A 23,550-nucleotide genomic window follows, 5' to 3' on the forward strand; every position below is an offset into this window, starting at 1 on the left:
CCACGAAAGTTTGGAGGGTAGGGGATATAGGTTCTTTCCCTCCCCCTTCAAAGATTCATGGCCATCCGCTCCTGTCTGGTCGGTCTAGAGTGGCACAATCGCCAATGTTTTTGTTTTGGCTTTGGTAAGGACCCAATGGTCAAAAACTAGCAATTGTGCCACCGTATCCCATTGAGACGGATTGCGATGCCCTTGAAACTCAGCAGGCGCAACAATTTAGGTGCTTTCCCTACCCCTGCAATGTTTCATGGAGATTCGCTCCCGTCTCGTTGTTCTAGGGTGGCATAATGGCCAATTTTTTTGTTTTAGCTTCGCTAAGGGCCCAAAGGTAAAAAGCTAGCAATTGTGCCACCGCAGACCGTCGAGAGGGACTGCGATGCCCATGAAACTTTGCAGGGGCGGGGCTTTAGGTGCTTTCCTTGTGTCTGCAAAGATTCATGGCCGTCCCCTCCCGTCTCATCGGTCTAGAGTGGCACAATTGCATATTTTTTCATTTTGGCTTCTCTAAGGGCCCAATGGTAAAAAACTGACGATTGTGTCACCGTAGACTGTCGAGACGGATTGCGATGCCCATGAAACTTTGCACGGGTGGGGATTTAGGTGCTTTCCTTGCCCGTGCAATGTTTCATGGCCATCCACTCCCGCCTTGTTGGTCAAGTGTGGCACAATCGCCTTTTTTTTTTGGCTTAGCTAAGGGCTTAATGGTCAAAAACTAGCGATTGTGCCACCGTAGCCCATCGAGACGGATTGTGATGCCCAGGAAACTCTACAAGGGTGGGGATTTAGGTGCTTTCCCTACCCTTGCAATGTTTCATGGCCATCCGCTCCTGTCTCCTTGGTCTAGGGTGGCACAATCTCCAACTTTTTCGTTTTAGCTTCGCTAAGGATTCAATGGTAAAAAATTGGTGATTGTGCCACTGTAGACCGTCGAGATGGATTGCGATGCCCATGAAAAATTGCAGGGGCGAGGATTTAGGTGCTTTCCCTGCCCCTACAATGTTTCATGGCCATCCGCTCCCGTCTCGTCGGTCTAGGGTGGCACAATCGCCAATTTTTTTGTTTTGGCTTCACTAAAGACCCAATGGTTAAAAACTGGCGATTGTGCCACCGTGGACCGTTGAGATGGATTGTGATTCCCATGAAACTTTGCAAGGGCGGGAAATTAGGTTCTTTTCCTACCCTTGCAATGTTTCATGGCCATCCGCTCTCGTCTGGTCGATCTAGGATGGCACAATCGCCAGTTTTTCCTTTTGGCTTCGCTAAGGGCCCAATAGTAAAAAACAGGCGATTGTGGCATAGTAAACCGTCCAGATGGATTGCGTTGCCCATGAAACTTTTCAGGGGTGGAGATTTAGTTTATTTCCCTCCCCCTTCAAAGATTCATGGCCATCTGCTCCCCGTCTTGTCGGTCTAGAGTGGAACAATAGCCAATTTTTTCGTTTTGGCTTCGCTAAGGGCCCAACTGTCATTGTGACGGATTGCAATGCCCATAAAACTTTGCAGGGATGGGGATTTAGGTGCTTTCCCTACCCTTGCAAAGTTTCATGGCCATCGGCCCCCGTCTAGTCTGTCTAGGGTAGCACATTCACCAATCTTTTCGTTTTGGCTTCGCTAAGGGTCCAATTGTAAAAAAACTAGCGATTGTGCCACCGCACACCGTCGAGACGGATTGCGATGCCCATGAAACTTTGGAGGGGTATCAATTTAGGTGCCTTCCGTACCTCTACAAAGATTATGGCCATCCGCTCCTGTCTCCTCGGTCTACGATGGCACAATCGCCAATTTTTTCGTTTTGGTTTCGATAAGGACCCAATGGTAAAAAACTAGTGATTGTCCCACGATAGACCATAGATACGGATTGCGATGCCCATCAAACATTACAGGGGTGGGGATTTAGGTGCTTTCCCTACCCTTGCAATGTTTCATGGCCATCCGCTCCTGTCCCGTCGGTTTAGGGTGGCACAATCGCCAATTTTTTCGTTTTTGCTTCACTAAGGGCCCTATAGTTAAAAATTGGCGATTGTGCCACTGTGGACCGTCGAGATGAATTGCGATGCCCATAAAACTTTGCATGGATACGGAATTAGTTGCTTTACCTCCCCGTACAATGTTTCATGGCCATCCGCTTCCGTCTCGTCGGTCTAGGGTGACACAATCGCCAGTTTGTTCGTTTTGGCTTCGCTAAGGGCCCAATGGTAAAAAAAACTAGCGATTGTGCCATCGTAGACCATCGAGACGGATTGCTATGCCCATGAAACTTTGGAGAGTCGGGGATACAGATTATTTCCCTCCTCTTGCAAAGTTTCATGGCTATCCGCTCCCGTCTCATTGGTCTAGGGTGGCACAATCGTCAATTTTCTCGTTTTGGCTTCGCTAAGGACCCAATGGTAAAAAGCTGGCGATTGTGCCACCGTAGACCATCCAGACGGATTGCGATGCCCATGAAACTTTGCAGAGGCAGAGATTTAGGTGCTTTTCGTGCCCCTGCGATGTTTCATTGCCATCCGCTCCCGTCTCATCGGTCTAGGGTGGCACAATCGCCAGTTTTTTCATTTTGGCTTCGCTAAAGGCCCAATGGCTAAAAACTGGTGATTGTGCCACCGTGGACCGTTGAGATGGATTGTGATTCCCATGAAACATTGCAAGGGCGGGAAGTTAGGTGTTTTCCCTGTCCCTGCAATGTTTCATGGCCATCCGCTCCTGTCTCATCAGTCTAGGATGGCACAATCGCCAATTTTTTGGTTTTGGCTTCGCTAAGGGCCCAATAGTAAAAAATTGGCGATTGTGCCATAGTAAACCATCGGGACGGATTGAGTTGCCCATGAAACTTTGCAGGGGTGGGGATCTAGGTTCTTTCCCTCCCCCTTCAAAGATTCATGGCCATCTGCTCCCGTCTCGTCGGTCTAGGGTGGAACAATAGCCAATTTGTTCGTTTTGGCTTTGCTAAGGGCCAAATGGTGAAAATATGGAGATTGTGCCACCGTAGCCCGTGGAGACGGATTGCGATGCCCATGTAACTTTGTAGGGGTGGGGATTTAAGTGCTTTCCCTTCCCCTGCAAAGATTCATGGCCATCCGCTCCCGTCTCGTTAGTTTCCGGTGACACAATCACCAATATTTTTGTTTTGGTTTTGTTGAGGGCATAATGGTAAAAAACTAGAGATTTATCCACCATAGGCCATCGTGCCGGATTGCGATGCCCATGAAACTTTGCAGGGACGCAGATTTAGGTGCATTCCCTGTCCTTGCAAAGTTTCATGGCAATCCGTTGCTCTCTCTTCGGTCTAGGGTGGCACAATCGCCAATTCTTTTGTCTTGGTTTCTATAAGGGCCCAATGGTAAAAAACTGGCGATAGTGCCCTCGTGGACGGTCGAGATGGATTGTGATGCCCATGAAACTTTGCAGGGTGGAGGTTTAAATGCTTTACTTGTCCCTACAATGTTTCATAGCCATCTGCACCCGTCTCGTTGGTCTAGGGTGGCACAATCGCCAATTTTTTTGTTTTGGCTTTGTTAAGGGCCCAAAGGTCAAAAACTAGCGATTCAACCAATGTAGACCGTCAAGAGAGATTGTGATGCCTATGAAACTTTGATGGGACGGGGACTTAGGTGCTTTCCTTGTCCCTGTAATGTTTCATGGCCATCAGCTCCCGTCACGTCTGTCCAGGATGGCACAATTGCCAATTTTTTTGTTTAAGCTTTGTTGAGGGTCCAATAGTAAAAAACTGGCAATTCTGCCACCGTAGACCGTCTAGACGGATCGCGATGTCCATGAAACTTTGCAAGGGCGGGGCTTTCCCTACCCTTGCATAGATTCATGGCCATCCTCTCCCATCGCGTCGGTTTAGGGTGGCACAATCGCCAAATTTTTCGTTTTGGCTTCGCTAAGGACCCAATTGGTCAAAAAGTGGTGGTTTAACCACTATAGACCGTCCAGACGTATTGCGATGCCCATGAAACTTTGCAGGAGTGGAAATTTAGGTGCTTTTCCTGTCCCTCTAATGTTTCATGGCCATCCGCTCCTGTTTTGTTATTCTCGGGTCGCAGGATCACCAATTTTTTTGTTTTGGCTTTGCTTAGGGCCCAATGGTTAAAACCTAGCGGTTGTGCCACCGTAGACCGTCCAGACGGATTGCAATGCCCATGAAACTTTGCAAAGATGGCGATTTAGGTACTTTTCGCGCCCTGCAAAGTTTCATGCCCATCCGCTCCCATCTTGTCGGTATAGGGTGGCACAATCATCATTTTTTTCATTTTGGCTTCGCTAAGGGCCCAATGGTGAAAAACTGGCGATTGTGCCACCGTAGACCGTTGAGACGGATTGCGATGCCCATGAAACTTTGCAGGGGTGGGTATTTAGGTTCTCTCCCTACCCCTGCAATGTTTCATGTCCATCCGCTACCGTCTCATCAGTCTAGGGTAGCACAATCGCCAATTTTTTCGTTTTGGCTTCGCTAAGGGCCCTATGGTTAAAAACTGGCGATTGTGCGAGTGTGGACCGTCGAGATGAAATGCGATGCCCATGAAACTTTGCAAGGGCGGAGAATGAGGTGCTTTCCCTCCCCGTACAATGTTTCATGGCCATCCGCTCCCGTCTCCTCGGTTTAGGGTGGCACAATCGCCAATTTTTTCGTTTTGGCTTCGCTAAGGGCCTAATGGTAAAAAAACTGGCGATTGTGCCATAGTAGACCATCGAGACGGATTGCGATGTCCATGAAACTTTGGAGGGATGGGGATATATGTTCTTTCTCTCCCCCTTCAAATTTTCATGGCCATCCGCTCCGTATCGTCAGTCTAGGGTGGCACAATCGCCATTTTTTTCGTTTTGGCTTTGTTAAGGGCCCAATGCTAAAAAACTAGCAATTGTGCCACCGGAGACCGTCCAACCAAATTGAGATGCCCATGAAACTTTGTAGGGGTGGGGCTTTAGGTGCTTTCGTAGGAAGTCAAGGAATATAAACGCTCTTTTGTGGACTTGAATGCTTTGAAGGAGCGGATGAGCAAAGTAGAGCATGACCATGTATTGAAAGAGGAGAAATTTGACACCATGAGTCGGGATGTATGCGACTTGAAAAATGTATGGACAAACAAGTCTTGGGTTGATGTGTGTGGTAGCAATGTGGTTTCTAATTCCTCACTCATGCAAGACATGGTTCAAACAAAGAATGTTGAGAATGTGGATGTGGAGGAGTTGAAGGAACGGGAGCGACGTTCCAAGAATATTGTTATTCGTGGAATTCCCGAAGAGAAGCTAGAGACACCTCCTTCTCTTGCCATTGTTATCGAATATTTCTTCAAAACCCACTTTGGCATGTCTGGAGTTATGGTCTATGGAGCACATAGAGTGGGAAAGCAAGGAGCTCCTCACTTGGGAGAACGGCCAATTGTATGCACCGTGCCGGATGAGACCAAGCAAAAGATTATCCTTGATAATAGTTGGATCTATTTGAGAGATACAAAACATTTTGTATGTGAAGATCGCACTATTAAGCAACAAAACATGCGTCGCAAGGCATATGAGTGTTGGGGTATAAAGCCCAATGTGGTCGCCCAGGTAAGTGGGTGGGCTGCCAGGTATGTACACATATTCTTTTGTAAAAACCTGATAAGAACTCACTATGCTCTACACATTACAGTAGAGCGAGTTCACCATATCATCGTGCTCTTCTTCTCGCACTCTCTCTCGCGTCGCACTTCCGCTCGTACTCCTTCAACTGGTATCAGAGCTCAATTCGAGGCTCGGGGCAGCACTGTAGGAGGCTAGAGTCACCAGCTCAGATTGGAGTGAAATTCGACGGGCGAAGACACGGCCCCAAATTTCATTCTGAGGTCATCTACGTCACCGTTCGGCTTCGACAAAGGTCTGCGCAGGCCATTTTCGACTACGTGGTCTCGGCGGGTGCAGATCCGACTCTGCAAATTTGGGGTTTTCGGCCTACGACTACAGGTGCTGAGGATATCGACACTCCCAGAGTGTTGATTTGTGGCTGTCTACACATCGAAGGACGGCTCACAGTTCTTGGAGGCGTGTCACATACGACACAGGCGCATCTACACACAGACTGTAGGCGACATCCACTAGTTCATCAGGTAGCTTGTGTTTGCTGCTTGATATTCCAGATTTCATCGTGACATTGCAGGTACTTCCACATGGGATGTATTGTCAGAGATGATGTATGTCTGTTGAGGGTTTGCTGGCTGTGAGTCACGCAGCAAACAACCGCCGCAGTGGTTACAGCATACAGTGGGAAATTTGTGGATGTATGACATTGTGGGAAGTCTATGTACTGTCAGATTTATTGCAGCCTTTGTTGAGGGTCGAGTGAGGTTTTATTGAGCTGGGGGATTCTCGAATGTTGAGATCCTTTCGGTGATACAGGTCTTGGAGCGATCCCTCGAGCACCCTTAGATAGGCAGCTAGGATGTATTGACTGTGAGTTAGACAGTTGGGATTGCATCTTTGCTTTACTGCTGTTGAGGCATTGTCGCAGTCTATGCTTACAGAACAGTGACAGGACAGTGAGAGACAGTATAGGTGCAGGACAGGTTTACCCGCAACTTACAGTGTCAGAGAGACAGTGTTTTTTGAGCTGTTTTTTGGTCTGTTTTTGAGTACACCATAGCCATTTTACAAAGGAGACTCTGCCAAAATTTATGCAGAATCTGAAGCTTTCTTGGTTCATTTGACAGGTTGATATTGGTTCAGAGGTCAGTTTACAGGGGAAACTCTGCCGAATTTTTCCCAAGAAAGTAAACCACTGTGAAGCGTAGCTATGGCTGGATCACAGGACACCGCTCTTTACAATATCAAGAAGCTGGATGGAACCAATTTCCCATTGTGGAAGAAGCAGATTTGGCACGTGTTGGTACAAAAGAAGCAGATAAAACCTATAAAGCTCAAGGGGATAAAACCAGAAGATATGGACGAAGATGAATGGAGCAAAATGGATGAATTGGCACTTTCTACCATTATGCTAACTTTGGCAGAAAGCGTTTACTTCAATGTAGCAGACGAGATGTCGGCTTATCAAGCATGGTTAAAGCTGAGTGATCTTTATGAGAAGCAGAGTGCAGCTTCACAGGTATACTGGCTTAAGAAGCTTGTTGACTTGAAGATGAAAGAAGGGACACCTATGTCCAATCATTTGAATGAATTCAACACAATCTATAGTCAGTTGTCAGCTCAAGGTGTCAAGTTTGATGAACCTGTTAGAGCTATGTTCCTGTTGATCACATTGCCGGAAAGTTGGGACACTTTTCGCACAGCTTTGAGTAATTCTGCACCTCTAGATGGTTTGAACATAGCAGGTGTAGAAGGAAGTCTGCTTACTGAAGAAACCAATAGAAAGACAATGGACAAAGGCAAAGGAACAGCCTTAGTTGTCAGGGGAAGGACCAAAGAAAAGTACAAAGGTGGAAAGAGGAATCAGTCTCGTAGCAAGTCCCGCAGTGCTAAAGGCAAGAGTGACATAGAATGCTACCATTGTGGCAAGAAGGGTCACATGAAAAGAGACTGCAGAGAATGGAAAGCAGAAAAAGGCAAAGAGAAAGTTGAAGACCATGGTGAGAAGAACAAGTCCTCAGTCAAGATTCAAGAAATAAATGTGACAAACACTGTTGCAGAGGATGACAGTCTAGTGTCAGAGAGAATCTACTTCTTGAAGAATACAATGGACTCAGCTCTTCTTACAGCATCTGATGGAAATGCACTGAGTGACTGGATTATAGACTCAGGGGCATCACTTCATGTGTCTCCAAACAAGGAGTGGTTTACTTCTTATGTGACCACTAAAGATCATGTTCGGCTAGGCAATGGGCAGACATGTGAGATCTTAGGTGTTGGAGATGTTCAATTGAAGTTTCAGAATGGCTCTTCTTTCACGCTGAAGAATGTGAGACATGTTCTCGCAATTACAAAGAGCTTGATCAGCACAGGTTTACTTGATGATGCTGGCTACGTCACCACTTTTGGACAGAACATGTGGAAGATATCCAAGGGTTCTATGACAGTAGCACATGGAGTAAAGTCTGGAGGACTTTACATGATTTATGTATCAAATGTCTCTAAAAATGTAATCAATGTAACCGAGCAGCTGAACGTTTCTTTGTGGCATAGCTGGTTAGGACATATGTCCAAGAAGGGAATGGAAATCTTGTCTCGTTCTGGGTTTTTGCCTGGCTTTTCATTTAATGATTTTGAATTCTGTGAACATTGTCTGTATGGTAAGAAAACACAGCAGCCACATAAGCATAGAAGCAGTAGAAGAGATACACAGTTGGAACTTGTTCATAGTGATTTGTGTGGACCTATGCCTAACCTATCTCTAGGGGGAGATTCTTACTTTATGACATTTATAGATGATTACTCGAGGAAAGTATGGGTTTACTTTCTCAAGCACAAGGATGAAGCGTTTAGTGTTTTCAAAACGTTTGTGACACTTGTGAAGAATCAAAGTGGCAAGAAGCTTAAATGCTTACGCGCTGACAATGGTGGAGAGTATGTTTCAAAGGCCTTTCAGGACTTTTGGGAGTCAAAAGGTATAAAACGTGAACTTACTGCTCCTTACAATCCTCCTCAAAATGGTGTTGCTGAGAGGATGAATAGGACCATACAAGAGAAGGTCAGAAGTATGTTGTCTAATGCACAACTGCCAAATGGGTTTTGGGCTGAAGCTGTATCAACAGCTGTTCATCTTGTAAATAGATCTCCCTAGCAAGGGTTTTGCAGAGATGGTGTGGTCAGGCAAGGTGCCCTCATACAAGCATCTCAGAGTCTTTGGCTGTGAGGCATATACTCACGTTCCAAAGGAATTTAGGAACAAACTTGAGCCAAAGAGTAGAAAGTGCATCTTTCTAGGCTATGGTAATTCTGGTGAGATGGGGTACAGACTTTGGGATCCCGAATCCAGAAAGGTTGTCCGCAGCAATGATGTTCTATTGTGCGTAGATCTGGACGTGTCACGCAACCTCCTGATAGGTTTGTTCCATCTATGAACTTATGTTCATGTTGACTGATTGCAATGAAAGCCTTCATGTTACAGGATGCAGTGCAAATGAAGGACTCCGGGAATTGGCCAATTGGCCATGCAGTCAGAGATGACAGCTCTGCATAAAAACAAGACATGGAAGCTAGTTAAATTACCACAGGGCAAAAAAGGCTCTACCTTGTAAATGGGGTTTACAAGTATAAGATTACCGCTCATGATAGTCAGCCAAAGTACAAAGCAAGGCTTGTTGCCAAGGGCTTTACTTTAAGCAAGAACAAGGCATTGAATTTGATGAAGTCTTCTCTCCGGTGGTCAAGATGACTACATTGAGATGCTTTTTTGCATTGGTTGCCATATTAGATTTGGTGTTGCACCAACATGGATGTCAAGACAAGCGTTCTTGCATGGTGATTTATATGTGGAAATTTACATGCAGCACCCAGAAGGGTTTGTTGAGAAAGGCAAGGAAGATTGGGTATGCCAGTTGTTAAAGAGTCTTTATGGCTTAAAACAATCACCGAGGGGGGTACCATAAATTCCACAAGTTTATGCTTTCTCAAGGCTACAAACGTAGTGAGTTCGATCACTGTCTATATACAAAGAAGGCTAAGGATGGCAACGAAGAGGACAAGGAGGGTTAGCATGTATGGTTAAGAAAGGATTGGAAGATTTTGTATCAATTGTGAAAGATGACAAGTACAACCGTTATGTATGGCTGAAAATTATGACACCAAAAAGAGAACCATAGAGATTAGCCATGTTTTGATTTAGAAGAGAACATTGCATATTTCAAAGGTGAAGGTGATGTTATTGTATTTGGGGATATGAATGCTCGCACAAAAACATTGCAACATGATACTCAACAATTTGATATGCCATACATTTCAAGGGAGTTGGAGGAAGTTCACTTGTATGATCGTTCTTCAATGGATGAGAAAGATCCGGATCACTATGGAAAGTTACTTTTACACATGTGTAATAGTACGGGTATGCTCATTGCCAATGGTGTATCTTTGTGGAGTGAAACCAATGGATTTACATGTAGGAGACATAATGGGGACAGTGTGATTGACAATATGCTACTCTATGAAGCCATCATGTATCGTATAAAGAGTTTTATGTTTGGCCAATGGACCCCGGAATCTGACCATCACACCTTATGTATTGACCTTTCATGTGGAGAAGCAACTAAGAATAATAATCTCAGCCAAAGGAAAGAGAAATTATCACTATGTGTGGATTTCAAACGGGCACCAATGTACATTGAGGTGGTTGAGCAAACATTATGGATGAAGAAGCTTCAATATGATGCACCATTGGAAACTAAATGGGAAGCTTTTAAGAAAGTTATTTGTTCTTATGCCGAAGAATGATTTTCTATAAAGCATCTCCATGGTATCAAAAAAGATAGATCATGCAAAAGGTGGTTTGATAAAGAATGTCAAGATGCTCGAAAGTCCTTGATAAAGCTTGATGCAACTATGGACAAAGACAACTATCAAAGTCATTCGCATACATACAAAGCATTGATTCAAAAGAAGAGAAGAAGATGGGAAGTAAAGCAATAACTTTTTCAAGTCCAAGAAAAGACACATGCATGTGGAAGATTTTGGAGAAACTTGAGGGACAAGCGGGTTGAGAATTTTGGTAACTTGAGTCTTGTGGATATGTACACACATTATAGGCAATTATATGAGCAAGAAAATGCTGAAAAATTACCATTTTATGGTTCACTCCCATGTATGCCCTCTTTTTTAACTATTGAGGATGTATGCGGTGGGCTTGAAAAGTTGGCCACTCGCAAAGCGGGAGATCTTCAAGGTATTATGTCGGGACAATGGTAGGACCAGTCCGGGCCAAGGGCCAGGACGGACATGCAGTCAAGGGGGTCCCTATATTTAGAAGGCCAAGGGCCTATATAGGGCATGGCTGGGTGGTGATGAGCATGTTCAGTTCCCTTGCCCTTTCACTGGTATCAGAGCAAGGTGGAGAGAAAGGGGGAAGGTGGAGCCAGGGTGGAGGAGAAGGCATGGAGTTCTCTCTCTCTCAAGCATGGATCTCTCTCTTTCTCCCTCTCTTTCGAAAACTCTCTCTCTCTCTCTCTCTCTCTCTCTCTCTCTCTCTCTCTCTCTCTCTCTCCTTGAAGAAGGAGGAAGAAGATAATCGAGCATGGAAGGTGTAGCTTTGGAGCTTTCATGGAAAACTTTCCTCGGTGGACAAGATGCTCTCGTTCCAACTTGAGGGCGTGCATGGAGGGGCTAGCCGAGGGCGGAGCCGTAGGATTCACCCCTTCTATGGGGAGTTTCATGGCGAGCTCAAGAAAATTAAACAGGGCAAGAACCACCCCTTGGTCGGGGATTGGGCCGAAAGTTGACCAGCACGAGATTGAGCGCAGAAGAGCTTGTTAGCATGGGTGTCACCATTCTCCGAGCGAGACCTTTCGAGCGAATGTGGATTCCGAGCGAACCATGACAAAACGTTTTTCTCTAAGCACTATTTTTAGTCTAGCCACTTTTGCCTCTTTCATATGTATTTTTTCAAAACAAGATGAAAGTTGAATATCTCATATAAACTAAAGAGTTTTACAATTTTCTCTATTTAAAATATATCAAGTGGAGTCACACTCATCATCTACAAACAAGAGACGAGAACTCCGACATCCTTGTAACCTCACATCATATCGCGTATATCTCTCCATGCTTCTAGCCATCGCCTATGCATAGTCTAGCAACACATTTTAAAAAAAAAACATAACAAAGTAACCACGAGAAAATATTATTCTCTAAGCACTATTTTTAGTGTAGCCACTTTTGCCTCTTTCATGGACTCAAAACAAGATAAAAGTTGAATGTCTCACATAAAGTATAAGACATGTATTCATTGTAGCAAAAGAGAAAAAGTGAAACATATGAACATAATAATATGATGGCAAACACATTCCTGCTAAAAAGAAATCAACACTTTGTCCACCCATTTAAACAATCAAAAGTAACTTGTGATGTTTGCATAGTCTACAAAGTGACATGATAATCTAGTCAATTACATCTCAATAATTTGAAAGCTACATGAACAAGCACTTTAGATGGAGGACTTGTCACTTCACAACCTTCTTTTTTGATAAAACAAATTAACCCTAATTTGTAATCATAGAAATCATGAACATCTAGTGTTTATCACTATACAAAGACATGCATTTATATATGAAAAGCATATTGATTATAGCATGCAAAGTAAACAATTTGAAAGATACACACACTTAGAAGTTTTAGACACAGTTTAACTTCAAAAATGCACATTTGAAAGAGTGTTATAGTTTGCTCTATTTAAAATATATCAAGTGGAGTCACGCTCATCATCTACAAACAAAAGACGATAACTTCGACATTCTTGTAACCTCACATCATATCGCGGATCTCTCTCCATGCTTCTAGCCATCGCCTCTGCATAGTCTGGCAACACACTTCAAAAAAAAAGCATAACAAAGTAACCACAAGGCCACTACCAATATCTAAAACTCCAAAAGAGATAAATATCGATACAAACATGCAAATGTATGAAATAGTCAATGCCCTACGATGACCATAAAGTAGAAGACTCTCACTAGTCGTATGGTGTGACCCCTCCAAGAGGATCAATCTCATCATCGTCATCCCTCCCTGTATATGCACTGGTGGATGATCAAGCTGTGTGGCTACTCAATAGCGGTAATACAAAAGATGAGATGATGCCATCGTCCCGATCTAAGGACACACAAAGACGTGTAGATCCAAGGCATGCCTGCAACAATGGAGCTGTTCCACAACCAAGCTCCAAACATATCGCAGCTGGTGTACATAGCATATCCAAGAAACATGCAACAAAAGAAACACTCCTCTGCATCAGACCTCGCCACTCCATGCCCGTATTTGTACGTGCCATAGCCTCTGTGGGTAGGTAGTGATACATAACTGAGTCTTGAGGCTTCATCCCTAGAGCCTCAAAACGTGAATTAGACTCTCGAAGGAACACAGGAGGAACCGGCCCATGTCTATGAGCTAACCAAATCATGGAGGTCATGTACTGCGCATAAGATAGTCAATAAGTAAAACACATAACAAAAGCACTAGAGACCACAAAAAATAATTTTGCCAACCTCTGTGGTAGAAGAAGAATGAGTCATACTGCCATATGGAGTATGATGCACCACAATAATACGTCTGAAGATGTCTAATCCTGACACTCGGCAATACCGCTCCACCAATCCCATAATCTCACCTACAATACGATGGCTACAAACTTACATTTAAAAAAATAAATCAATTTGAGATTTCTACCAAGAAAATTACCTCCAGTAGATCCCATTATCAGCATCCATCCGAAATCAGAGAGTGTGGCAGCAGATAGAGATATCCCATATCGCACATGATCATCACTAAGCTCGTCCCAAGCAGGATGTATGGATGACCCATGCAAATCGTGACCATAAGAAAAATCAAGAAAAACAAAATCTGCAGCCCACTTCACTTGTCTACCTTTCTTTGTGTACTTAGTGCATCCAACTCTATGTTTTAAAACGTGTTCATGAATCTGTGAGTAAACTTTATTCTTCTTTCCCTAGGCAAAATATTTGCCAATGAGCACATAGTCTCCCACAATAGACAAAGAGTCCGAACATCTCAATCCATTCTCTGCAACCCAAGGCTTGTGTACAAATAACATTGACTTTCGTGTTTTCAAAGAGAGTGAACTACTTAAAAATAGATAACCAAACTTCAAAATGGATTGACTACATAATATGCTAACATATGCAAGGCCATAGACACATAAGATTAAATCCTTCTTACCAACAACATCCACAACTTCCTCATGCTCATATCCCAAGCCACCATCCAGGCCCTCAGAGACGCTTATGTGATTTTTCTTGAGGGTGTCGCTTTCATCTATGTAAACCAAAAAGTAGGCATAAAAAGAAGCATACATAGAAGAACAAAGAGAGGATTTAGATCTCCAAGAACACAAAAAAAATCTTTCACATACCAAACGCTCAAAAGCAAACCTACACAGAAGAAGATTTGGGTTTACCTTGGATTTTTGCTTTTCCCTTCTCTCATCAACACTTTCTTTCTCTACCCTTGCCTTTTCTGCTCCCTTTTCCTTGTCTCCTCTGATGCATGGTTTTTAGGACCCCTTCTGAAGATGCAATAAAGGCACAGTCAATTGTTGGGGAGATGAGGATACTCTAGTCCAAGGGATCTCGAAAGAGAAGAAAAATCTACTTCACAAGCACCAAAGAGTAAAAAGTGCCATGGGCAGAAGATACGTGGGAACGAGCTCTTATGCATGCCTACAACCTATATCTTACAGAATAGCCCATTCTAGATGTGAATTTCTAGTGAAAATTACACGAGGATGTTCGTGTGGACTCACAACATAGCATACTCCGTTTTCATTTTTTTACCGACAGTAAATATTTTTCACCTACATCAAATCACTTTCTACCTACAGTAACTTTTTTTATCCATGGTAAATATTTTTTACTGCACCATAAGTATTTGGTGGGTAACAGTCCACTGTTACTAGAAGCAGTGATTGGGCATCAACAATGCAGTTACAGGAGGAGAAAAGGGGAAAATCTTATGGTAAAGGTGAGTCAACAGGGATAAAGACTTTTGAGTTGAAAAGAGACATGCTGATTTTTTCAAAGAACACATGTCAAAAGAAGCCATGGTTGAGGATTTTTTGAGAATTTGATATTCAGGAGGACCCAGCAGGTCCCCCCCTGACATGTTCAGAACCTCCAGTTTCAACAGCCACCTTACCTGCTCTTAAATGCTGGTCAAGGCCTTATCCCCATGTGTCACAATCCGAAAAATCAGCATTTATCCTCCCCTCTCACATCACTCTAGAGAATATCTTGATGGTGACATATCAGGTGACCTCAATCTATTGACCACCCCAAGCAAAAAGTAACCCCAATCAGCGGATTTAAGCATGTTTATCCCTAATCCTAAACCCTCTCAGAAACCTATATAAGGAGGCCTTCTCTCACTCAAAACCAACACTTCACCCACTTCACCAAGCAATGAAGCTATGACGACATTGCTCACAACGAGGAGCTATGGATGGAGCTCTACTCTCTCTCCCTCTCTCTCTCTCTCCCCCTCTAGTATGCTACATTACTAGCCCTAAAACCTAAATAAGGAGTCTTCTCTCATGCTCCATGGCCACCATCCTCGCCATCATTCTCTAAGGTATTGATGTGTTGCTAGTAGGATCATACCTACTTGCTGGGTTGATTGTTTTTGACAAGGGATTATGCCATCCTTGGCTTGCTTCTCTATATCCTTGTTATGTATGATCAGATGCCATTGTATTGTTAAGCTGATGTCTTGTGTATATATATGCTACATAAGGTCCCTAAGCTTCGTTTCTATGTGTTTTGCCATATGTTTTGATGCCATCATAATGCCAGAAGTCTCACTTGCCTATGTGCACTATGTGTGAGGTCCCTAAACCTCTTAATTTAGGGTGGTGCCCCCATTGTTTTGTTCTTTGCTTGTTTGCATGAGGCGTGGTTTATGGAGTGTGCACGAGTACAGAGGCCACCCGATTGCACTGCTCTTTTTCCCGCTATCATTTTGGTGCCCCCACGGAGGAGGGCTACACAGACCTTCAGTCCACAAGCAATGAAGATGTGCAATCTACAACACGGACGAATGGCGTGAGGAGTTTGCAAATTGGAGAACAGAAGAGGAGGAGGCTTTAGAGGCCTTAAAAGCTTTCATCGAGGTCTTGTTACCAAGTTGCAGTGTCATTGAAAAAAGTAAGTTCTTCTACATGCCTTGTTCGTGATCGTCGCCAACGAAGGAGAGTAAGAAGAAGAGCTTGATATACCTCTCCTCTCAACCTATGAGTGCTCCAGAAACCTCCAACGCACACGAGCTTGAAATATTCTACATCAACATACACGAAGGTACTGTGACACACATTAAGCGAAGAGAAAGCATCACCAGACCTCTCTTTCCTGAGGAGCCGACTAAGAGGAGGAAGATCACCTCTACACCTAAGTGGCCCAAGGCCGCAGCGCGTGCTCAAGCGTAAGGTAACATTTGGCTTAATCTCATTAATAAGGGATTACATGACCACTACAGGCAAGAAAAAGGCTAGTGAGCAACCAACTTCAACCTCCAACTTGCAACCACGACTCTCACCCCTAAATCCTCCTGAAGCAAAGAGGCGAAGGCTTGCCTACAAGATTGCCGCTCGTCTGCGAGTGCTCCCAGTGAACTTTGTGAATCCAGACACCACCAATCCCAAGCCAAACTCCTGTCTGCGTGAAGATCACTTTGGATATTTTCCAAAGTGCTTTGGAGACCGGGTGAAAAGCCTCCCTGCCCTACCTTTGCTGCTAATTTTCAAGAAGTTATCTCAATCTAAGGAAACTATCTTAGTTGATGATGTGATGCACATTAATGGTGTCACTTTCATTCGTCATGCTGATTATGGTAATAGGATCCAATTGTTGCTTGCTAAAAGGCTCAGCATTGTACAAAGTGTTGCCATCACGCCTTACGTCTTCACAGATGCATCAAGAAGAGTCAAAGTGATCCGAGGTGCTGACCTTCTGTGGCTGATCAGGCTCATTGGTCCCAAGGTGGTGCAACTAAGCTAGGCTCTTGTGTGTAAGTATGGATGCCAATAATGAGAATGATGATCCCCGCATGTTTCCTTTCCATTTTGTACGTCATATCCGTGTGAATATTTGTATTGATAGAAAAATCTTTTATCAGCAAAGAATAGCCCTGTTGTTTGGAGCCGAGAGACTTGGGGAAATCTTGCGCTCTCCTCATCCTGTCATTCTACCCTTACTAGACTATTACCATTCCTTTGATGTGTCGATCTTCATCCTATTTTGAGCTAAGTTGTGCTAAAGCTCCAAATTGTAATTACCATACTCTATTTTAAAATAAATTGGAGCTGTTTACTCTCTCACTTATGGCCTTCCCTAATTTTTATGGTAAGCCTGGGGAGGTTGCTCCAAACTTTTTGGATAATTTGGAAATGGCCTTTCTGGTATCGGGAAGGGATGACGAAGCTACTAAGTTAAGGGCCTTTCCTTTGGTCTTGAGGGAAGGTGCAAAATTATGGTATCAAACTTTGGCACCTGAAGAAAGAAGAGACTGAGAATCTTTAAAGATGGCCTTCATCGAAGAATTTCGCCGCCATGAGCCTCCAGAGGAGATATGGAGACAGCTCTTAGAGCTACGCCAAACATCACCCAATGACTATAGAAGCTATGAAGGAAAGTTTTCCAACCTGTGGGAGAAATGGTGTGCATCACTAGGTGAAGGAGAAAGGGCGCCAGAATGCCTAAAGAAGGACTGTTTCCTGGCAGGGCTTTACCCCATCCTTCGAGAAAAGGTAAAAGGTAAATTCCCAGATACCTTTGATAAAGCTATGACTTATGCAAGGGAGAAGGATAGGAAGTTAAAATTCCAAGCTCAACTACAAGGGGGAATGGAGCCTCCACCGCTAGCTCAACCTACGGCAAGGGTAGTAGCAGGGACAGGAGCAACAGACCAAGAGTCCTCTCAACAAGAATTACTTCAACAAATCACCAATCAACTAGAGAGCCTGTCCATCAATCTGGTTCAAGGTGTAAGGGCTCCCCAGCCAGGAAATGAACGAAATAGACAAGAAGGACAAAGGCAAGCACGTGAGTACATTTGCTACAACTGTGGAGAGGTAGGTCACGGCATGTATTATTGCCCCCATCCACGACGCTACCAAGGAAATGGTAATCAAAGACGGCCTCCTCGCCAGCAAGTCACTCCTCCTCGAGCTAGGCCACTAAATGGACAAAATGCACACGTGGCTCCACCAATCCAAATATTGAGACCCCCTCCTCCACCACCACAAGCACCAGCAAAGATCCCTCCACTACCATCTGGAGGGGAGGACAGGGCTGTCTCTGTCATAAGTCTTGACAATGGTAAGGATAAAGGGAAAGAAAAAATGGAGGAAGCTGTTGCCATGCCAATAAAGAGAGTTAGGAGACAAAGAACTGATGAAATGGAAGCTTCAGAGCCGGATAAAGGGAATGAGGGTTCCTCCCAAGTGATAGGAGACAAGAAAAGGAAGAGTAGGTCAAGGAGGCACATAGGAGTAGAAGACTTTCCACTTGGGGTAGGATCCATACCTTACGACCTGGTAGCAGATGTGAGTAAGCAAGGACCAAAGATTTCATGGCAGCAACTCCTCCACCTTTCCCCAAAGATGCGTAGAACCTGGTCTAAGATGGTCAGCACCAGGAGGGCTAAGGCAAAGTCAGTTGGGTCTATTAGTGCAAGAGGCATGAAGGATATCGTGCCAGTCATTGATGCAGAGATTAAGAGTCAGCGAGTCTCCAATGTGTACGTAGATGGTGGAGCCGAGATTTGTGTTATGACAGAGAAATTAATGCACAGGTTAGGTTTGGAAGTAAACGAGCAAACTTCCTTACAAGCTAAGATGGCAAATAATGTAAGGGTGGCTTGTGTGGGAAAGGTTAATGGAGTGAAGGTTTCAGCTTTTGGTGTGGCAATCTCAATTGATGCTTATGTGATCCCAACTAAGGGGGAGGGCTATCCGCTAATCCTTGGAAGACCTTGGATTATGGCTATGAAAGCTAGGCAAGATTGGGAGACGGGTTCCCTTGAGTTGCGACCAAATCATAAGGTAGGTGGCAAGCAACAAAAAATTGTGTATGACATGAAGCAGGGTAGACAACAAGACCTAGAGATGGAGACTTCTATGGATGAATGGAGCACAAGCAGCTGCTCTTCATCTGAGGATGAGTCATCTGAGAAGGATGCTAGCTCTTTGGAAGTCATGGGTATAATACTGCGAAACCCAGAAGGAGTAGGTGGTCAAGACTCTCTAAACAAGGAAGAAGCCACAGGCTTAGAGGAGATGCTAGCTAAGGACCTACTAGAAGAAGAGAGAGAACCCTATTTGCAAGTACTAAAGAAGCATGCTGGCCTCTTTATAACTGATTACGAGCACATTAAAGGAGTGACGGTAACCCAACACCATATCCAATTAAAGGAAGGTGCCGTCAACCTTGTTGGTGATGAGGTATTTGCACAGGTTGAAGCTCTAGTAGGTCATGTTTCTGAGTATAAAGAGATGGTTGTGGAGACGTTTACAGAGGGTTTGGATACAGGTTTGAAAAGTGATCAGGTTTGCTTGGCTATGCAGCAAGTGGAGGCAAATGGCAGGGTCTTGCTATGTTATGTGATGCTATGGATACATGTGTTATTAGAGGTTGCTTTACATATATTTTTGTGTCAATGGCGAGGTTTTTTTGAAGTGGACTATACCATGGAGGGTTCTGTAGCAGATGGTAGGATAGCTGCTTATGATTCAGGTTTCTCAAGTGATGGCAAGTATGCTTATAGTGGACACGAAGGATTATGGATGCAGGGTGACGAAGCTCCGTGCTATAAAGAGCTGGAAGGGTGGCCTGTCTATTGGTCTACAAGTGCAAAGGAAGGCTTGGATATACATGTTTTACAGGTTGATGGCAATGAGCAATGCTTTACTTTTGATCCAGGTGGATTCTACACCATGCGTGGGGGAGCTTTGAGCTTTCCATTTGACCCTGGAGGGTGATGCAGTAGCAGATGCTTTTTTCTCTATCTCTATCCTATCTATATAGCCACTATACTATCATTTTTCTTATACAGTCTATAGCTCTATGTTATATAATTCTCTCTATACAGTCATCTTTTACCTAAATAATACTATGGTTGAGCATGAATGCTCAACGAGGGGTTGGGCAAAATGCTACCAGTGAAAGCAGATATTGACAATGGATGGGGTATGGCTTTCAAGGGTCTAGGAGACCAGTTGTTAGTCATGGATGGATACAATTATTCATCAGAAAGGACTAAACAGGGTGCATCAGCCAAGAAAGCAGTAACATGGAAAATTCAATTGGTACCAGGTGGGTAAGTATTCAAGAGAACCCTATTGTAGCACAACCTACAGCTAGAGGCATCAAATACCTCTAGCTTAAGGGGGAGGGCTATATGATGCATGGTTTTTAGGACCCCTTCTGAAGATGCAATAAAGGCACAGTCAGTTGTTGGGGAGATGAGGATACTCTAGTCCAAGGGATCTCGAAAGAGAAGAAAAATCTACTTCACAAGCACCAAAGAGTAAAAAGTGCCATGGACAGAAGACACGTGGGAACGAGCTCTTATGCATGCCTACAACCTATATCTTACAGAATAGCCCATTCTAGGTGTGAATTTCTAGTGAAATTTACACGAGGATGTTCGTGTGGACTCACAGCATAGCATACTCCGTTTTCACTTTTTTATCGACAGTAAATATTTTTTACCTACAGTAAATATTTTTCACCTACATCAAATCACTTTTTACCTACAGTAACCTTTTTTACCCATAAGTATTTGGTAGGTAACAGTCCATTGTTACTGCACCATAAGTATTTGGTAGGTAACAGTCCATTGTTACTGCACCATAAGTATTTGGTAGGTAACAGTCCATTGTTACTAGAAGCAGTGATTGGGCATCAACAATGCAGTTACAGGAGGAGAAAAGGGGAAAATCTTATGGTAAAGGTGAGTCAACAGGGATAAAGACTTTTGAGTTGAAAAGAGACATGCTGATTTTTTCAAAGAACACATGTCAAAAGAAGCCATGGTTGAGGATTTTTTGAGAATTTGATATTCAGGAGGACCCAGCAGGTCTCCCCCTGACATGTGCAGAACCTCCAGTTTCAACAGCCACCTTACCTGCTCTTAAATGCTGGTCAAGGCCTTATCCCCATGTGTCACAATCAGAAAAATCAGCATTTACCCTCCCCTCTCACATCACTCTAGAGAATATCTTGATGGTGACATATCAGGTGACCTCAATCTGTTGACCACCCTAAGCAAAAAGTAACCCCAATCAGCGGATTTAAGCATGTTTATCCCTAATCCTAAACCCTCTCAGAAACCTATATAAGGAGGCCTTCTCTCACTCAAAACCAACACTTCACCCACTTCACCAAGCAATGAAGCTATGACGACATTGCTCACAACGAGGAGCTATGGATGGAGCTCTACTCTCTCTCCCTCTCTCTCTCTCTCTCTCCCTCTAGTATGCTACATTACTAGCCCTAAAACCTAAATAAGGAGTCTTCTCTCATGCTCCATGGCCACCATCCTTGCCATCATTATCTAAGGTATTGATGTGTTGCTAGTAGGATCATACCTACTTGCTGGGTTGATTGTTTTTGACAAGGGATTATGCCATCCTTGGCTTGCTTCTCTATATCCTTGTTATGTATGATCAGATGCCGTTGTATTGTTAAGCTGATGTCTTGTGTATATATATGCTACATAAGGTCCCTAAGCTTCGTTTCTATGTGTTTTGCCATATGTTTTGATGCCATCATAATGCCAGAAGTCTCACTTGCCTATGTGCACTATGTGTGAGGTCCCTAAACCTCTTAATTTAGGGTGGTGCCCCCTTTGTTTTGTTCTTTGCTTGTTTGCATGAGGCGTGGTTTATGGAGTGTGCACGAGTACAGAGGCCACCCGATTGCACTGCTCTTTTTCCCGCTATCATCCTCCATGCCTGATCCAAAGCTCCTTCTCATTTGCTAGAATATGACCTTTTTCCAGGTCGATCCACCATGGACATTCTCTACTTCCCAAGGAGTTAATCCTTGCATTTCCACCGGATACATATAGGTTGTTTCATCATTCAAATCCACCACTTACGAGAAAATATGGGAATGGAATTAATGTGCTCTTTACTCTTTAATGCAATGAAATACCTATCCAAAGGAAAACACATACATTATGCGATGAATACTTTCTCAAAATAATGTTCATAAAATATTCACAATTATTCAAATAAGAGATAAATTACAAGGTGTAGAGAGGAGAAAGTTAGACCTATAAACCAAGCGTTGCCCCGCTTTTTGCAACAATTCTGGGATTCTTTGTGCCTTGTTGAGAACACCTTTCTCTCTAATCTCTCCACGAGACTCTAGAGGAAACAAAGGTTTCCTTTTCTCCATTTTCACCTCCATGTAGTAGTTAGCAAGAGTAAAATCTTCAAGAAGTAGCAACCCTCCAGGAATTTCAATGAAGTCTTTGAGAATGGTATCTGCAGTTCTACCCACCTTTTCTAGCAAAAGCTCCCTTCGAATCCAACTGAAACAATCAAAAGGATTGACCATCCAAACCATGAAAAACAAACAAAATAGAAAAAGATAAAATTGTTCACATACTATCTGTACAAGTGGTCTCCTCTTTGCAAGTGAAACAAAGTTTTTGTTGCCTTGTTTGCTTCCAAGAGAGAAAGCCAAAGTATCTTTGAATCAATAGCGACATCAGACAAAGCAATAAGATTCAACTTTTCTAGTGTCGCAAAACTCTCACTATCCCAACGAAGTGCAAGAACTTTTTCTTTCCAAACATCGCAATGGCGAGGATCAATTATATTCAGAATCTACATACACAAAAGAGTTGATACATATAAAATTAACAATGAAGAATCGTATTTGATGCAGAAGATTATCTTTCTTACCAACCACTAGCTCACCTTTCCAATCCTATCTCCAAATCGATGAGCAAGCTCCTCACTCTCTTTCTTCTCAATTTTGCCAAGCTCTTCTTCAGACACTGTCAATCTTAGTTGGTCCAACTTCTTGCTTAGAGCCATTGTCATTTGAACCTATTAAAAATAAATTATAATCTTACACAAAATATATAGTGACCTTCAAAGTTATACTCAAAGAAGAAAAATAAATGCTCACATTGTATACTAACTTTCCCAAGTATCTTCGAGTCAGTGGAAACCAAGGCTCAGACCCCTTTGACATCTTTTTCCTAATGTGTGCAATGACCTTTTGATCTTTATCAGGAAGATCAATCAAATATGATTCATGGTCTGCCTCACATATACTCATGCAGTTCACTATCTCATCCCTTAATGACGTAGGGACAAGAGCATGAGTATTCAAGCTACACAAAGCCAAAAGAAAAAAATCATGATAAGAACAACAAAAGATATATCGTATTGTAGAAGAGTTTCGATACTCACTAGTTCATCCGTTGGAGTGTTGAAAGCAGTGCAATCTCTGGAACTTTGCAAGGATCAATGATCGTACATAAGACTCTTTTATGCTTTTCTTTAGTGCGAGAAAAGAGCTCTGTTATGGCACTAGTCCATGCCATAAGCCTGTGATTTCCATCCCAAACCAGAAACATTTTGTTGGAAAGAATTGCAAGGTATGGAGACCTAACGATCTCCTGCTCAAACTCCGTATTAACAAATTTCCAAATGGGGTCCCATTCTTCCATGATCTCTTGGGTCACCAAGTACTCTTCACGTGAACATGACCATATGGAAACAATAAAAGCCCCTTTCTCTGCAACATAGCCCTCCTTGCCAAATGCTGTTTTCAAACTACTAACCTCATTTCTTAGACCTCTTACTTTAGCATGAGACACCATTCTACAAAGAGGAATCGGAGGACACTCATGACAAGTAAACATCCTAGTTCTATTTAGAATGTCCTC

At 43.4% G+C, this 23,550-nt stretch overlaps 1 pseudogene; it reads right to left on the reverse strand.

The window, feature by feature from the left end:
• Positions 1–12,586: 12,586 nt before the first annotated feature.
• LOC147439335 (uncharacterized) lies at positions 12,587–23,079 on the reverse strand (annotated as a pseudogene).
• Positions 23,080–23,550: the final 471 nt, after the last annotated feature.

Source organism: Adiantum capillus-veneris, chromosome 16 (assembly GCF_014529385.1).
Source record: "Adiantum capillus-veneris isolate H3 chromosome 16, ASM1452938v2, whole genome shotgun sequence".
Taxonomy (NCBI): Eukaryota; Viridiplantae; Streptophyta; class Polypodiopsida; order Polypodiales; family Pteridaceae; genus Adiantum; species Adiantum capillus-veneris.